The sequence below is a fragment of the Stomoxys calcitrans genome, chromosome 1, assembly GCF_963082655.1.
Source record: "Stomoxys calcitrans chromosome 1, idStoCalc2.1, whole genome shotgun sequence".
Classification (NCBI taxonomy): domain Eukaryota; kingdom Metazoa; phylum Arthropoda; class Insecta; order Diptera; family Muscidae; genus Stomoxys; species Stomoxys calcitrans.
This window is the reverse complement of record NC_081552.1, coordinates 122012026-122019180: the sequence shown is the minus strand read 5'-3', so window position 1 is coordinate 122019180 and position 7155 is coordinate 122012026. Positions and strand designations below refer to the sequence as shown.

At 37.7% G+C, this 7155-nt stretch overlaps 1 pseudogene; it reads left to right on the top strand.

Annotated features, from left to right (window-relative positions):
- The first annotated feature begins 517 nt into the window (after positions 1–517).
- On the top strand, positions 518–3858 carry LOC131993986 (uncharacterized; annotated as a pseudogene).
- The last annotated feature ends 3297 nt before the right edge of the window (positions 3859–7155 follow it).

Below are 7155 nucleotides of genomic sequence, written 5' to 3'. Positions count from 1 at the left end.
CCTGCTCCTGGATGCCTACGGAAGCTCATCATGATCTATCGAATCTTGTGAGGATAAACTCCTGGTGGAATTAGAAGACGTGGCTAACATAACAGTGACGTTCTGAATCCTGACTATGTTTTCGGTTTCTATAGATAAATCTCCACCATTGTAAGGTCACTTCGGCGACACTAAAGGTCCTCCTGATGGCTTGGATGGGATTTGAAGTGGTTCTTATCCAGGGACCATGGGTGTGTGGAGGAATGGTTCGTGGACTAAGAATTCCGGAATTTAAACTACTCAAGGGTACGGGGATTGAGAGACACAGTGCCTTTATTCTTGTAAAAAGTAGTCTACATTTTTTCATCTTCCGTCGCTAACACTGAAGATTTAGAAGTAGCCAGCATTGAAATAAACAAGTTTCATTACTGGCTGGCTTCCCTATATATGGCACACGATTTAGAGATGCCGCCTTCAAACCTTTAGTCGATGGTTGAAGCCGCTTCTGTTGGTAAGAAGGGCCTCATTGTAGTAAGTGATGCTTACTACACGCACATCACCGCACAAACGCACATCATCGGCACAAACTCTGTCCTCAATCCCTTCTAGAGCAGAAAAGGAAGTGGAGATTACGGAGGATATAGACATAGTTGTCAAGCAGATCACAATGGTCCTGAATGACTCGCTTATGTCAGCATGTCAGTGCGAAGCCACAGAACTGGTTGGTCTAAGGAAGGACTGTAGAAAACTCTTCAAGAGAGCAAAAGCCACAAGAGTACCACACAATTGGGACATCAATAAGGCAGAGCTAAGAAGACGAAAGGGCGAGCTGAAAAAGGCTCAGAAAAATCGTACCTAGAATTCTGCAGTTCCGTGGAGGATACATCTGAAGCCTCTAGGCAAAGGAACATTCTGTCCTCGAGACCTATTACGGTGGGGTATATTCAGAAGTTAGAGGATGTATGGACAATGTCTAGTGAGGAAACACTAGAACTACTCGTTGATACACATATCCCGGGAAAATCTCCGACGGACAACGTGGCGACAGCAGACGTTGTCACTGGCAGAGATGGTCCGTAAGACGATTTTTTTATGTTTCCGACTGTCAAAAAGTTGTAAAAGTCGAAAACGTCGTATACTTGTATAGAACGTAGAAAAAGTCGCAAACGTCATAAACCTTAATAACTCAGTGTAAAAGTTTGACTTTTAACAAATATTATTGTCACTTATTTGTTGTATATAGAAGAGTTTATATGTAAAAAAATTTCGCAATAAAAGAAATATTAAGTTTTTTTTTAATTTTTGCATTTACAGTTTTCACACAATAAATTGGAAATATACGCAAATTTCAAGTTAATTTATAAAGTTACGTTTAAGGATTTTTTTGTGAAGCAAAAAATCAATAAATTATTAGTTTTCATCAATTATATTTAGAAATTGCAATTATTTTATATCCTTTTGCAAAATTATTTGCTTCTCCCGTTTTAATTTGCTTTTTGAAAGCTGTTGTAAACGACATATGTTAAAAATGCATGACATCTGAGGAAGTGTCAAGTGAAATGGTACATGGAGTGTTAATTATGTTATTCAATAACAATACTTAAAAATAACATTACTTATTCAATAAAATACTTAACACGCCATCTTCCATTTCACTTGACATTACCTTACATTAGCATACTTAACACGCCATCTACCATTTCACTTGATACTACCTCAGATGTCATTCATTTTATAACATATGTCGTTGTCAACAGCTGTCAAAAAACAAATTAAAGCGGGAGAAACAAATAATTTTGCAAAAGGATAAGAAATAATTAATACATAAAAATGTTGCAACCACCCAATAACTCGCAACAGCCAGAGGGATTTAGCGAAAGTTCTGGCGCTACTGGAGGTAGACCATTTCATTCCCATTGGTATGGCTACTCAAAAAAAGTGAAAAGGGAAAAACTATTGCTCAATGCATAAAATGCAAGCAATTTATTCGAAACACGGCTATTAATAGAATGCAATTACATCGGTAAGTCGTTTGTCTTACAAAATTATTGAGTTTTCTATATTGCATTTTATCAACTTTCTATGAAAAAATGCCACCTTGATCCGGATGACGAAGACTCTGAAGCTCGTATTGGAGAATCGGATGTAAGTATTATAATTTTTATTAATATTGTATCTTTTAAGGCATCTTCTCCAACGACATCAAACACCCAAACAAAAATTAAACATTTTTTTCGTAAAGTAACAAAGACTGATAAAGAAAGACTTGATATTCGGGCCGCCAGGTTTCGCTTGCAATGTACCTTTTGTTGCAGCAAGCAATAAATACTTTAAGGAATTTTGTAACGCAATGCAACCAACTTATAAACCACCAAGCAGAAAAAGATAAGCTGGTCCACTCTTGGATGCTGTGCACAAAGAACAAATTGATTTAAATGGAAATTTTTTGAAGGAGGGTGCCCATTCTGTTCTGCTAATTGATGGATGGAAAAATTCTGCATCGAACACAAAAAATGTAGCTGCATTATTGCACAACTGTGATCATAGAATTTTTTTAGAATCCTATGATTTTTCAAACTTGAGGGAAACTTCGGAAAACCTTGCAGAGATGGTAAAGAATGCTGTTGCCTTGGCCAAAGATCGATATAAAGCTGAAGTTTTTGCTGTGGTAACGGACAACGCTGCCAATATGATGTCAATGGGCCGTATTATAGACTTAATTCACACAACGTGTAATGCCCACATTGGAAACTTATTATCCAAGGATTTAATACGCAAATACGGCAGTGGTACAGAATTAAATAAGGTTTCTGTAATTAGCCAAAGACGTCACACACGGTTACAGTCTCAACAAATTGATGATTGCTTCGTTATGCAGGAAGACAATCCCGATAATAGCTCAGTTCTTGCAAAGGTGCATAAAATTGTCAATGAATTTAAAAAAGCTAACCTTGAAAAAAATTAACTATGCTTGGAGGAGCTAAACCAAAATTGCCGTGCGCAACTAGATGGTGCAGCGAACGTGATGGTCTTTTTTGGTTAATTAATAACATAGCCAGAATGAAACAAATAAGTGCAGAAACTAACACCGACGGAAAACCTTACGTAAAACCTTCAGTAAGTGAACTACTTTTTAAGGAAGATTTCATTCAATCGGTTAAGGAGCTACTAGATTTGTTAAATCCTGTAGCTATACTGATAAAAAATTGTCAGAAGTCTGTAAATTCTATTGCGGATGCAACAGAAGAATGGATAAATCTACTTGCTTCAGCAAATCCAAAATTATATGAGGTAGCCACAGAAAGATGCAAAACCAGTGATGTTTTTAATAAATACAGCCTCACAGCTAATATGTTACACCCGCTTTACAAGGGTAGTCAACTGAATGCAGAACAAAATGAGATGGTGGAAGACTTTTTGTTGGAAAATCTTGACGAAGATGGGTTGCAGTCACTTTTAGAATACAAAAAGTCTACGGGATTTTTCGCCCTATTAATGGAAAAAACCACAAAGCCTGATTTATTCTGGGATATGGCTGCAAACAGACGTAAATCACTGGCAATTTTTGCACAAAAACTTCTTATGATTCCAGCTTCAACAGCTCAACTGGAAGGTATTTTTTCAAACTGGTCGCACGTCCACACTGATTTACGAAATAGGTTGGATGCAGAGCGATCTAAAAAATTATTAGAAGTTTATTTTTCCTTAAAAATAAATGAAAACAAGGACGACTACTATCGTGCTGACGATGTAACAGATTGTAGCGAAAAAGAAAATTAAAATTTGGTATCTTAATATAAGATAATTTTTAAATTAAATACAAAATAATTTGTATGTTTCAAAACTGAAGTACCTTTTTGTTATTAAACAAATTTTATGATTTAATGCAATATTTTAATATGTATTAGCTTTAAAAAACATATTTTTTTAGCACAAGAAAATACATAAGCATTGTATTTAAAACCTGAATTATTTTTAAGTTCGTTTAAATAAAATGTGATCTCAAAACACCATAACATGTTATTGTTATTGTAATAATAATCAAAATCCAGGGAAATCGGTGCCGACTATATAATACCCTACACCTGAATTATAAATGCAAATTTACCGTTATAATAATATGAATGTAATAATTAATTCTGAACCGATATGGCTGAACTTTGACCTTATAGTTGAAAATCGATCGAAACCTATATACATAAAAGCTATATTGAAATATAAATGTGACAAAAAAAATCTAAAATATATTAAATTTTGTCCAAATAGGAAAATTGTCTCTACTACGGATTTATAGTTTTAAACCGGCAATTCGTATATGGATATGGGTGCTATATCCAAGTCTGATTCAATTTAGACCAGATTCCGCATACATAGCGTACCCATCGTGGTACCCATCGATAAAAAGCCTCAATTAGTAAAAATCAGGCAATGCATATATATGGGAGCAATATCTAAACCAAAGAAACCGATGTTTATGAATTTCACCTGTATTGTTGAGAATTTTGCGTGTGCCACAATTCGTGAAGATCGGTTAACAAATGACCACATTATTGCAATATTGGTAAAAATCGTGTAAACCTACGGTAGCTTTTTCTAATTCTGAACCGATTTTTTCCAATTTCAATATTGTTCGTCTCCAGGAGGAAAAAATTACTTATGCCAAAATTTTTAGTTAATCAGATCAAAAATTCGACATATTTTCGTTCGAATTTTTTTTTCTGTCAAAAACCTAGTTTTTTGGCTAGGTTTACGACGTTTTCGACGTATATAATATACGTCGGAAATGTATGTCATATACGTCACTGTTTCTGACAGGCCATCTCTGGTCACTGGTATGCATTCGTGTGAAGTTATTAGGGAGTCTGTCTGAATCGAAAATCATTTAGGTGATAAGAAGTTTCGACTCTTTTAAGTCGCCAGGCCCAGTTAAATTACAAGATGTGTCTGATAGACTGGTTTCCTCGCTAAGGGAGATATACTCTGCTTGTATCAGAAGGAAGGCCACCGCACCGCAAAGGTTAGCATGTCCACCTGTGACGCTGAACGCCTGGGTTGGAATCCTGGCGAGACCATCAGAAAAAATTTAAAGCGGTGGTTTTCCCGTCCTAATGCTGGCAACATTTGTGAAGAACTATGCCATGTAAAACTTCTCTTCCAAGGGGTGTCGCACTGCGGCATGCAGTTCGGACTCGGCTATAAAAAGGAGGTCTCTTATCATTGAGCTTAACAATTGAATCGGACTTCAATCATTGATATGTTAGAAGTTTGCCCCTGTTCCTCAGTGGAATGTTCTTGGGCAAAATTTGCATTTGCATTTTGTATAAGAATGTCATATGTACCTGTGGGATGGAGGAACACGACGGTCATTTTCATTCCGAAATCAGGAAAACCATACAACAGAAGACGAGAGATTTTCATCTTATTAGTCCGTCATCCTTTATGCTGAAGACTCTTGAGAGGTTAATAGAAACCTATCTTAGGGCAAAGATCCCTGGAGATTGCCTGTCGCGGCAGCAGAATGCATATAGTACAGGCAAATCTACTGAAACAGCCCTTCACGACCTAGTCGGCTACATAGAGGTTTCTCTCGCTGTCAAGGAATATACAATAGTAGCATTTCTAAACATTGAAGGTGCTAATAATGTAAAACTGACGTCACTCATGAAGGAGTTGGAGTTTCTAGGCATCAACTCCACCGTAAGAAAGTTTATTAATAACTTAATTACTAAAGGATGCATTACGGCAGGCTTGTGATCTGTGGATTTAAAAAGATGGGTCGGCAAAGGAACACCTCAAGGAGGTGTACTGTCTCCTCTACTTTGGAATATAGTCATTAACATTATATTATTCTCTCTGGAAGAAACAGGTGAAAAAGTGGTCGCGTATGATAATGACGTGGCAATTGCGGTTAGGGGAAGTTTCCCAGCACTCTAAAAGATATAGTTCGGGAAGCTCTACGTCAAACAGCAAAGTGAGCTACCGAAAGAGGTCTTGGTATAAATCTTTGCGAGACAGAAGTACTTCTTTTCAGCAGGCAATACAAGTTGCCTACAGTGGAACCTGTCTCCTTCGGAGAGAATGTTCTATTTACAAAAAGCACAAAATACCTGGGTGTTTTGCTGGACAGAAAATTCAGACATTTTGGAAATCCAACATTTTGGAAAATCGAACATTTTGGAAACGGCAAGAAAGGCAACTCTTGCCCTATACACCTGCAAGAGAGCCATTGGCAAAAAATGAGGAGTTAAGACCGCGTGTCATGCATTGGGTATATACTGCAGTTGTCTACCCATAATGCTATATGGTGTTGCGATCGGGTGGACGGCACTTCAAAAGTCCACCTATTGGTCAATACTTAACTGCATCCGACGACACACAATCTGATGCACTGAATTTATGTCTTTTGACATTATGGCTAGACAAATTGCAGCGATCATGTGACGGCTACGGACACTGTGTTATCCTTGATACAATATCCGATGTTCCAGGCAGTGTGGATTTCACCCTACCTGAGCCGCTTTTTGATAAAAAGTGCTGTGCCGCTATTCCTGATAGAACCAATTGGAACTACGATATCCCTGGTAACAGAAGTTACATAGACTTCTATACGGATGGTTCCAAACTAATCGACCAGGTCGGCTTTGGGGTGTACTCTAAAGATCTTGAACTGGTCATATCGAAAAGGTCACCCGACCACTGCAGTGTGTATCAAGCGGAGATTCTTGCAATTAAGGAAGTGGTGGAATGGCTTAGATATACTTTCATCATCGATTGGCATAATATATTCTATCCAGACAGCCATTAAATCCCTGGGAACGAATTTCTGAACACAAAAACCGCCCTCGAGTGTCGCAGATTTCTCAACGAGATGGCTGAACAGTTCAAAATTCACCTGTTCTGGGTGCCGGACCACAGAGATATCCCAGGGAATTGTAAAGCGGACGAGCTTGCGAGACTAGGAACTATCCTACACATTTCAGGGATGCTGGAATCTGTGGTTATGCCTCTAGCGACATTTACATAAGTTTTCAGGACCAGGCCCGAAGGTCAACGAAAAAATGCCAACAGTCATAAGAGAATTATATGTGCCACTTTCGTGACAATCGGTGGAAAAATGGCCACATTATTGCAAATTACACAAAGCCGGACGACCGAAAAGCTGGAGCTTAAAAATCA